Source organism: Manis pentadactyla, chromosome 5 (genome assembly GCF_030020395.1).
Source record: "Manis pentadactyla isolate mManPen7 chromosome 5, mManPen7.hap1, whole genome shotgun sequence".
Taxonomy (NCBI): domain Eukaryota; kingdom Metazoa; phylum Chordata; class Mammalia; order Pholidota; family Manidae; genus Manis; species Manis pentadactyla.
The window spans coordinates 96,740,440-96,752,288 of record NC_080023.1 but is presented as its reverse complement, the minus strand read 5'-3'; positions in this window follow the sequence as shown (position 1 = coordinate 96,752,288).

The following is an 11,849-nucleotide window of genomic DNA, read 5'->3' as shown; positions in this document are numbered from 1 at the left end:
TTTTCTGCCTGGATTGTTGGGAATGGAGTATTAAAGTCCACAACAATTATTGTATTACTGTCAGTCTCTCCTTCTAGTATGTTAATATTTGCTACTGTTAAGCCCTGCTTGTGCCCATACGTGAACATAGAGTCTAGCCAGCATCACTACCCAGGTGAAGTGCACAGCCTGAAGCCTCACTCAACCAGGAGTGATTGTGAAACCCCACCTGCAGTCTTGTCCAAATTGCAGAGTCCAACCAGTGGCACTACCTACCTGAGAACACACCCTGATGCCCTGCCCAACCAGAGGTGACTGCAAAGCCCTCCCTAACCATGGAGCCCAGCCAGCTGCCTTGCCTTAACATAAAGTCCAGTCAGCAGGCCCACTCATTTGTGGATCCCAACCAGGAGGATCATACCCTCACCTTATCTCAGAGTAGGGATAGTAGCCTTGCCCAGCCAAAGATCCCAACAGAAAGCTCTGTCTGCCTGCAAATGCTACCAGCTGACTTGTCTCCAACCCCAAACTGAGCTGACTAGTGATGGTATTCCCTGTAAAATCTGTAAAACCTGTAAAATCTGGAAGAAAATACCACTTCTTCAGTGAACATTTCAACACAAGGATGTAAGCATCATAAAGAATTAGGTAAACATGACACCACCAAAGGAAACTAATAAGCTGCAATAACAGACACTAATAAAATGGGATCTATGAACTATCTAACAAAGAATTCAGAATACTCTTCTTAAACTTCAGTGAGCTACAAGACACACTAAAAAAATCTAAACAAAACTAAACAGAAAACTAAAAAAAAAAACTAAAAAGAATGCATGAATAAAATGATAAGTTCAACAAAGAAATAGAATTCAACAAAAGCACTACACAGAAATCCTAGAATTGAAGAATTCTACTGTACTGAAGTACTGCACAGAGAGCTTCAACAGCAGACTAGACCAAACAGAAGAAAGAAGCAGTGAACTTGAAAACACAACCAATAGTAATAGCGCTAGTTGGGGTCAGGATTTAATAATGTGTGTAATTGCTGAATCACCATGTTGTACACTTGGAACCAATATAATATTGTCTATCAGCTATATCTCAACAAAAAAATACACTTAAAAAATGGAGAGAGACAAACTTCCAAAACAAACAAAAACAGAGAGAGTCCATTACTACCATACACGCTTTATAAGAAATGTTAAAGGGTATTCTTCAAGCTAAAATTAAAGGATGCCAATTAACATCATAAAAACATATGAATGTGTAAAACTCACTGGTAAAGGTAAATATACAACTATTTAACATAATCTTTAGGAAGTATAAAACATTAGAAGGTAGAAAGTTAAAATTAGAATCTTATATTCTGGAGATAATTTTCACTTCCATATTGGCATGTATTTCTTCAGAATTTCATTAATGTTTACAAAAACACACAAGCTTTTGTTTTTCTGCAAAATTTTAATACATAGCTTCTTACACAGTTTTTGCTTAATATATTACAGAAATTTTATTTTAATAAAATTAGATATATATCATTTTTAATGACTGCATAGTAGCTTCCATTATTGTTTGTTTTAACCAATCTCCTTTTAATAGTCATTTAGGCTATTTTCAGTGTTTTTCTTTTATAAATAATACTCCAGTCTAAATATTCATAAAATATTCCTCACATACAACAGACACCTCAATAAAAATTTGTTGAGTTTTATGTTGAAATTAAGGATTTCATTATAAGCTGAGATCCATTATCCTAAACTCATTCTGTTTTCCTTTCAATAAAACTATTTAAAAAAATAATTTGAATCACTAGAAAATGGAGCTTATTGATAATTCCCCATAAGGATTGACAGTGAAAATGGACAGTTGCTTACAGTTTGTGTGTCATCTTGTTGACAAAGAATTAACATTAATAAACATTATCCTCTCTAGCCAGATTTTCTATTTAAATAAAATTATTTTAAATGATAAGAGACTGCTAAAAAAAGAATCTCATATTAATTAGGACACTGAGATACATATTGCCTAACCATACCAAAATTATTAGGAGTAATGTTACTCAGTGTATGTATGCATGTATACATGTGTGTATAGACATTGGTATGTTTTGCTGATGGAAGTTTAAATTAGAATAACTTTTCTAAAGACAAAGTTGACAATTTTATTGTATACTTCTCCTTCATTTGAAATTCCTCTAGACCCCAGCTGTCACTCCTGACCCTGCTACCTGCTCTGTTCATGTACAATCACAGCCCTTGACCTGAGGCCTTACTGTTTCTCCCTTGTTTTGGGATTCAGGGTTTCTGTTATGCTCTGATAAGGATTTCAATAGGAACCTTCGAAGCCTGAAAATGAGAGACTTAATGCCTGAGTGGTCACCTTGCCAGTGGAGAAAGGAGGCAATTTATTCCATAGGCAAAAAGCACTAAATTAGTTCCTACAACTTCTCATAAGGTACCAGCAAATCTAGCACATGCCTGAAGTGGTGGCCATTCAAAATACATTCTTGTTTTAGGTTTCCCTTTTTCCTTGCTTTAATACCTTGTCCTGCACTCCTATTTCCTGGGATAATATTTCCAAATTAACCTTCTGCACCAAATCCTTTGTCTCATGCTTAACATTCAAGAGAACCTAGACTAAGAAATAGTGATATATTAAAATGTAAGGGTGTATATCTTATATGCTTGCAATTCAATTTTGGAATTTCTCCAAAGGCAAAAGAGGGGGAATAAGGCAGACACAAAAGATCTATGTTCAACTATAAAACACATTCCTTAAATATCCAGTTTTTAGATTTCGGTAGCCTCAATGCTTGCATTAAAGACTGCCTTTGGGTCACTGTAGCTCTTTTAGAAAGTCCTCAGGTTGTTGCTATTATTAGGAAATCTATAACCTAGTTTTGACATTGCTTTTAAGCAGATTTCTAAATACCATGAGGATATTGCTAAAGGCTCTTGTCTGTAATGCTTATAATGACTGCCACAACTTTAAGTAAATTCATATTCTGTCTTGCTTTGTTTATGGACATGTATTAGTTTCACTAGAAAAAGTAAAATAAACCTTTTCAGTTTATGATTAGTTTGAGGTTCACTGGAAACTTCCCATATCCTACAAACAGAATGTGAATATATGTGACAATTTCATCATTGTTTTTTAATTCCTCAACAACTAAAATAGATTAGTATAACATATATTTTCACAAACTAGAGTTTATACACATTAACATTTATCTTTAGAAAATAAAATAAGGTAGTACTGGTAATTATTATTATTTTTTATACAAGAAACAAGGGTAAAGGAAGTTGATGCTTAATTTTCTTTAGGTTACCACAAAAATGCCCAAGAATCCTTTTAAAGCTTTAAAATCTGAAATAATATCACTATTACATTAGCGAACTATTTTTGCAGACACATTCAAAATAAAGAACAGAATGAAAAGGTCTAGAATTAAACATTTTTAAGGTAATTTACTTAGGATAACCAATTTTAGTTTTCTTAAAGTCACTGTCCGGAGAGCTTACCAAGTTATTTGTAAAACATGGATAATAAAACTAACCTATAAGTTTTAGTGAAATTCAAATTTTTGTTACTTCATTACATGTGCTCTTTGTTCCTACTTATTTTCTTAATTATGAATAAGACTGAATATTTTAAATAATTTTTTTGGATATTAAGTTATCTTATTTTGTCAATTGTATTTTACATTCTTTGCACATTTTTCCACTGGGTCTTGTTTTCTTACTGATTTTTTAATAGTTCATTTTACACTAAGAATATTATCTGATGTCAAAATATAATTTTTAAAAAATTGTTTTTTTCCTTAATGAGCTAATTTAATCTTTGTAACATTCATTTTTTTATTTGTATATGTCATCTAAACTTTTTGAAAATTATACATTGACATTTCTTTCCTGGCAAGTGAATATCAAGTAATTTTTCTAATTTTCTAATTGTCTTTTGAGTTGTATGGATTTTTTTTTGCACTATATAATTTAAAATATTTTTTTGTCAATTATTATCTCTGTGACTTGAGATTTTAACACATGCTTAGAAACCACCCCACAACATAAAAAAATTATTAATAATTAAAGAAGCATTTCACATTTTTTAATATTTACATCTTTGTCTAGCTGGAATTATATCACATGTGGGAATTAAGTGTGTAGTATTCCAAATACCTTATAAATTTTCAAATTAATTTTATAATTGTTTAACAATTCATCTTTACATCTCTGGCATGGTATAGCAATTTTGTTATAAATTTCTGTGGGTCCCATGCCACTTTTCTGTCTGTCTCACCATGAATCAGTAACATACTGCTTACTGGCTCAAGCTTTATTTAAATACTTTCTCTCAGGAGTTATCTATCACCAAATCCTACTCCTTTACTTATCTTTTCAGATTTCCTGCCTGTTCTTCCATGTGTACCATTACAATTGACCATCATTAGTTTTAAAATCTCTTGTTTTACCCATTCTCCTTAAAGTTTTCCAAAAAATAGAGGAGGAGGGGATACTCCCAAACTCATTCTATGAAGCTAACATCACCCTAATACCAAAACCAGGCAAAGACACCACCAAAAAAGAAAACTACAGACCAATATCCCTGATGAATGTAGATGAAAAATACTCAACAAAATATTAGCAATCTGAATTCAAAAATATATCAAAAGGATCATACACCATGACCAAGTGGGATTCATCCCAGGGATGCAAGGATGGTACAACATTTGAAAGTCCATCAACATCATCCACCACATCAACAAAAAGAAAGACAAAAACCACATGATCATCTCCATAGATGCTGAAAAAGCATTTGACAACGTTCAACATCCATTCATGTTAAAAACTCTCAGCAAAATGGGAATAGAGGGCAAGTACCTCAACATAATAAAGGCCATCTATGATAAAACGACAGCCAACATTATATTGAACAGCGAGAAGCTGAAAGCATTTCCTCTGAGATGGGGAACTAGACAGGGATGCCCACTCTCCCCACTGTTATTTAACATAGTACTAGAGGTCCTAGCCATGGCAATCAGACAAAACAAAGAAATAAAAGGAATCCAGACTGGTAAAGAAGAAGTTAAACTGTCACTATTTGCAGATGACATGATACTGTACATAAAAAACCCTAAAGACTCCACCCCAAAACTACTAGAACTGATATCGGAATACAGCAAAGTTGCAGGATACAAAATCAACACACAGAAATCTGTGGCTTTTCTATATACTAACAATGAACCAACAGAAAGAGAAATCAGGAAAACAACTCCATTCACAATTGCATCAAAAAAAGTAAAATACCTAGGAATAAACCTAACGAAAGAAGTGAAAGACTTATACTCTGAAAACTACAAGTCACTCTTAAGAGAAGTTAAAGGGGACACTAACAGATGGAAACTCATCCCATGCTCGTGGCTAGGAAGAATTAATATCGTCAAAATGGCCATCCTGCACAAAGCAATATACAGATTTGATGCAATCCCTATGAAACTACCAGCAACATTCTTCAATGAACTGGAACAAATAATTCAAAAATTCATATGGAAACACCAAAGACCCCGAATAGCCAAAGCAATCCTGAGAAAGAAGAATAAAGTAGGGGGGATCTCACTCCCCAACTTCAAGCTCTACTATAAAGCCATAGTAATCAAGACAATTTGGCACTGGCACAAGAGCAGAGCCACAGACCAATGGAACAGACTAGAGAATCCAGACATTAACCCAGACATATATGGTCAATTAATATTTGATAAAGGAGCCATGGACATACAATGGCGAAATGACAGTCTCTTCAACAGGTGGTGCTGGCAAAACTGGACAGCTACATGTAGGAGAATGAAACTGGACCATTGTCTAACCCCATATACAAAAGTAAACTCAAAATGGATCAAAGACCTGAATGTAAGCCATGAAACCATTAAACTCTTGGAAGAAAACATAGGCAAAAACCTCTTAGACATAAACATGACTGACCTCTTCTTGAACATATCTCCCCGGGCTAGGAAAACAACAGCAAAAATGAGTAAGTGGGACTATATTAAGCTGAAAAGCTTCTGTACAGCAAAAGACACCATCAATAGAACAAAAAGGATCCCTACAGTATGGGAGAATATATTTGAAAATGACACATCCGATAAAGGCTTGACGTCCAGAATATATAAAGAGCTCACACGCCTCAACAAAGAAAAAACAAATAACCCAATTAAAAAATGGGATGAGGAACTGAACAGACAGTTCTCCAAAAAAGAAATACAGATGGCCAACAGACACATGAAAAGATGCTCCACATCGCTAATTATCAGAGAAATGAAAATTAAAACTACAATGAGGTATCATCTCACACCAGTAAGGATGGCTGCCACCCAAAAGACAAACAACAACAAACGTTGGTGAGGCTGTGGAGAAAGGGGAACCCTCCTACACTGCTGGTGGGAATGTAAGTTAGTTCAACCATTATGGAAAGCAGTATGGAGGTACATCAAAATGCTCAAAACAGAATTACCATTTGACCCAGGAATTACACTCCTAGGAATTTACCCTAAGAATGCATCAATCAAGTATGAGAAAGATCAGTGCACCCCTATGTTTATCGCAGCACTATTTACAATAGCCAAGAATTGGAAGCAACCTAAATGTCCATTGATAGATGAATGGATAAAGAAGAGGTGGTACATATACACAATGGAATACTACTCAGCCATAAGAAAAGGGCAAATCCAATCATTTGCAGCAACATGGATGGAGCTGGAGGGTATTATGCTCAGTGAAACAAGCCAAGCGGAGAAAGAGAAATACCAAATGATTTCACTTATCTGTGGAATATAAGAACAAACGAAAAACTGAAGGAACAAAACAGCACCAGAATCACAGAACTCAAGAATGGTCTAACAGGTACCAAAGGGAAAGGGACTGGGGAGGATGGGTGGGTAGGGAGGGATAAGTGGGGGGAGAAGTAGGGGGGTATTAAGATTTGCAATGCTTGGGGGGGTAGGAGAAAAGGGAGGGCTGTACAACACAGAGAAGGCAATTAGTGATTCTACAACATTTTGCTATGCTGATGGACAGTGACTGTAAAGGGGTTTATAGGGGGGACCTGGTATAGGGGAGAGCCTAGTAAACATAATATTCGTCATGTAAGTGTAGATTAGTGATACCAAAAACAAAACAAAACAAAACAAAACAAAGGGCAGTTCCTGTGTGGTAACCTCCAATGAGTTCTACACAAGGGTATAAAGGGCATATAAAAGTGTAGTCAAAGGGTCTGTTTGCGTTTATACAGAAGATGAAAGCCTAATTGGGCTACCCCGAAAATGAACTAAGATACGATATGAAAGAGAACTTCCAACATCAGCACTCTCTGGAAGACTCATGCCAGAAGATGATCATCAAAAAACCCCAACAAAGATCCACGCACTGCTACAGCTGTAGATGCACTCATCCCACCAGTTCCTGGACTTGCCATGGGAATGAAGAAGGAGATATCTAAGCTGGCCTGTGCATACAGTAAAACAACAAATTTGACTGGATCTATACTGTTGGAACTCAACCAAGAATTAGGAGAAGCGCAAATTGTAGCGCTCCAAAATCTTACAACTACAGACTATTTACTGTTAAAAGAACATAAGGGATGTGAACATTCCCCAGGAATGGGTTGTTTTAATTTGTCTGATTTCTCTCAGACTGTTCAAGTTCAGTTGGACAATATCCACCATATCATAGATAAGTTTTCACAAATGCCTAAGGTGCCTAACTGGTTTTCTTGGTTTCACTGGAGATGGCTGGTAATTACAGATATGCTTTGGATATGTAACTATACTCCTATTATGTTAATGTGTGTGTGCAATTTAGGTAGTAGCTTAAAACCTATACATGCTGAAGTTACTCTACAAGAAGATATGTCAAAGAAATAATCAATTTTCCCATGTTTTCTTCCGCCTGCTACTTCTATAGCTTTTCTGCTTCCTTCCTAATTACAACCCTTAAATAGAATTTGTGCCTCATATCAAATTTACCGAGTATCATAATTCTTCCAAGTGGTAAAGATACCTCAAGACAAATGCTGGGCATAGAAGCTACAGGGCATAAATATGCAAAGAAATAAAAAGCTAACCATTTCAAACAATAAGGCTTCTCTCTCACTTACCAACTTTACATTTCCCTGTATGGCCCCGGAAGATGACTGGTTAGCCAGAGACGGGTAAGATTCCTTAAGGGAGGAACAACCTAAGACAGGCACAGTCGCAGGGGGGTCATCAGGTGAGAAATTGGGGATCAACAGAGGTGAGGCTTAGAACCTCACCCCCCCATTCTGAGAGAAATCTTCTGCATCCGTGGATGTTTTATTGCCCTTGTCTAGCTTGGATTAACACATAGTCTACAGGCACACACCTGATCATCTACATTTGCTCTCTTACAACACTAAACTATGTTTTCTACCTTTATCTTGTATCTACCTACCACTTCAACTTCAGCATTTTATTAAAAGTAATAATAATAAAGAGAGAAATGTGGTATCCACATATAAATCAAGTATAAAAACCAAATGAGTATTCATATTTGAACTGACTGTTTATAGTTCATAATGCATGAGCAAAACTGAAAGTTTCTGTGATGACTGCCCTTGTACTGTTCACTATGTAACTTATTCACTATGTAAGAATTTGTTCTCCATGTAAGAACTTGTTTGTTATGCCTCAGAAGATTGGAGACTGACGAAAATTAGGCTTGGGGTGGATTAGTGATTGTGCATTGAGCATTGACTCCCCTATACAGAATTTTATTGTCGTTAACAACCATTTGATCAATAAATATGAGAGATGCCCTCACAAAAAAAAAAAGGACAGGCTTCCAATGGTAAAATAAATAAGTAACCGGGATGTAATGTATAGCATAAGGAATATAGTCAAGATATTGTAACAGCTTGGTAGGGTGATAGCTGGAACCTAGAATTATGTATATAAATGTTTTATCACTGTGTTGTACACTTGAAACTAATGTAATTTAATACTGTGCATCAACTACCCTTCAATAAAAAATAATTATCTAAAAAAAAAAAAATCTCTTGTTTTATTGGGATGATACATTTTATATATTAACAAGAACATCTTTGAAGAATTGAAAATTATTATCCATATATTAGGTGTGCCTTTTAACTTTTCAAATATTTTGTGCTTTGCCCTTTTATCAGGAACAAGAAAAAATTACTGATTTTAATAGTCTTTCAAAGATTTGTACTTCAGCTTTATGTACTCTTTATACTATTTTGTTAATATTGTTTCAACTGAATCAGAAGCTTTTACTTTTGGTAGGGTATACATGGAAAGACTTTATTAAATATTATGAAGAAAAAACCTAGCAAACCTCATTCAAAATGGTTGAATACTAAAACCATTATGTTGAAAAATGTTACTATGCTTAGAAACATCCAGTAGCTTCTATTAAAAATAGTACAACAAATGTCAAAATAAAATGAATAAGAAAATGTTGGAAAATGTCTGATATAAGGGATATTTGTACACAACACTAGCTTTTCTCTAAAAGAACAATAGTCTGATCAAGGCAAACAATTTTAAGTTCATTTACAGTAACAAGAAAGCTTAAGAACATACTTAATCACTATTTGCAGATAAAATAATATTATACATAGAAAACCCTAAAGAATCCACCAAAAAGCTACTAGGACTAATAACTGAATTCAGGAAAGTTGCAGGATACAAAATCAATACACAGAAATCTGTTGCATTCTTACATAATAATGATGAACTAGCAGAAAGAGTTATCAGGAAAAAAACTCCATTTACAACTGCATCAAAAAGAATAAAATACCTAGGAATACATCTAACCAAGGAGGTGAAAGACCTATACTGTGAAAACTACAAATCACTCATAAGAGAAATTAAAGAAGGCACCAATAAATTGAAATACATTCCACGCTCATGGATAGGAAGAACTAATATTGTCAAAATGGCCACCATGCCCAAAGCAATTTACAGATTCAGCGCAATCCTTAACAAAATACCAAGAGCATTCTTCAATGAACTAGAGCAAATAGTTCTAAAATTCATATGGAACCATAAAATAACCTGAATAGCCAAAGCAATCCTGAGAAAGAACAAAGCTGGGGGTCTATGTCCCCTGACTTCAAGCTCTACTACAAAGTCATAATAGTCAAAACAATTTGGTACTGGCAGAAGAACAGACCCATAGGTCAATGAAACAGAATAAAGAGCCCAGATGAAACTGACGCATATATGGTTAATTAATATATGATAAAGGAACCATGAATATACAATGGGGAAAAGACAGCCTCTTCAACAACTGGTGTTGGAAAAACTGGACAGCTACGTGTAAGAGAATGAAACTGGATTATTGTCTAACTACATAGACAAAAGTAAATTTGAAATGGATCAAAGACCTGAATGTAAGTCATGAAACCATAAAACTCTTAGAAGAAAACATAGGCAAAAATCTCTTGAATATAAGCATGAGCAACTTTTTCCTGGACACATCTCCTTGTAAAGGGGGAATGAAATAAAAAATGAACATGTGGGATTACATCAAACTAAAAGCCTCTGTACAACAAAGGATACCATCAGTAGAACAAAAAGACATCCTACAGTATGGGGGAATATAATCATAAATTACTCATCTCATAAGTGGTTAAACATCCAAAATTTATAAAGAACTCACATGCTTCAACACCCAAAAAACAAATAACCCAGTTAAAAAATGGGCAGAAGACCTGAACAGACACTTCTCCAAAGAAGAAGAAATACAAGTGGCCAACAGGCACATGAAAAGATGCTCCATAACACTAATCATCAGGGAAATACAAATTGAAACCATAATGAGATATCACTTCACATTGGTCAGAATGGCCACTATCCAAAAGACAAGAAAAAGCAAATGCTGGTGAGTATGAAGAGAAAAAGGAACCATCCTACACTGTCGGTGGAAATGAAAATTGGTACAACTGCTGTGGAAAGCAGTATGGAGGTTCCTTAAAAAACTAAAAGAAAAATACCATTTGATCCAGTAATTCCACACTCCTAGGAATTTATCCCAAAGAAAACTAAATCCCTGATTTGAAAAGATATATGCACCCCTATGTTTACTGCCACACTATTTGCAATAGCCAAGATATGGAAGCAACCTAAGTGTCCATCAGGAGGTGAATGGATAAAGAAGTGGTTCACATACACAATGAAATATTATTCAGCCATACAAAGAAAATAAATCCTGCCATTTGCAACAACATGGATGGATCCAGAAGGTATTATGCTCAGTGAAATAAGTCAGACAAAGATAAATATAATATGATTTAACTTATTTGTGGAACATAACAAATAAAGCAGCAGAGCAGAAGGAACAAAACAGCATTATACTCATAGACATTGAAAAGTGACTAATGGTTATTGAGGGGGAGGGGTTGGGATGGGTGTGGGAGAGTGGGGGATAAAGGACACAATAATTCATAATGTTAATATAAGTTGATCACGGAGACTGCTGAACCACTGTGATGTACATTTGAAACCAACATAAGATTGTATATTAACAATACTTTAATAAAAAAGAGAGAAAATGCTTAGCAGTTGGCATAAAGGTAAATATTTAGAAAATTCTGAAATCTTGTTAAGGGACTTAAAATAAGAAAGTACATTTTATTTTCTTGGCTGTGAATACAATTATTTGTTTTACTTAAATATATAATTTTAACACATATTTAATTAAAATCCCAAATGTTTTTTAATTTAATAAAACTACTTTAAAATTAAAAGTTGTATGTCACTGATACAGGGGAAAAGAGGACAAATATATCCATGAAAATAAGTACACAAATGCACACACATAAACAAATGAATGTAG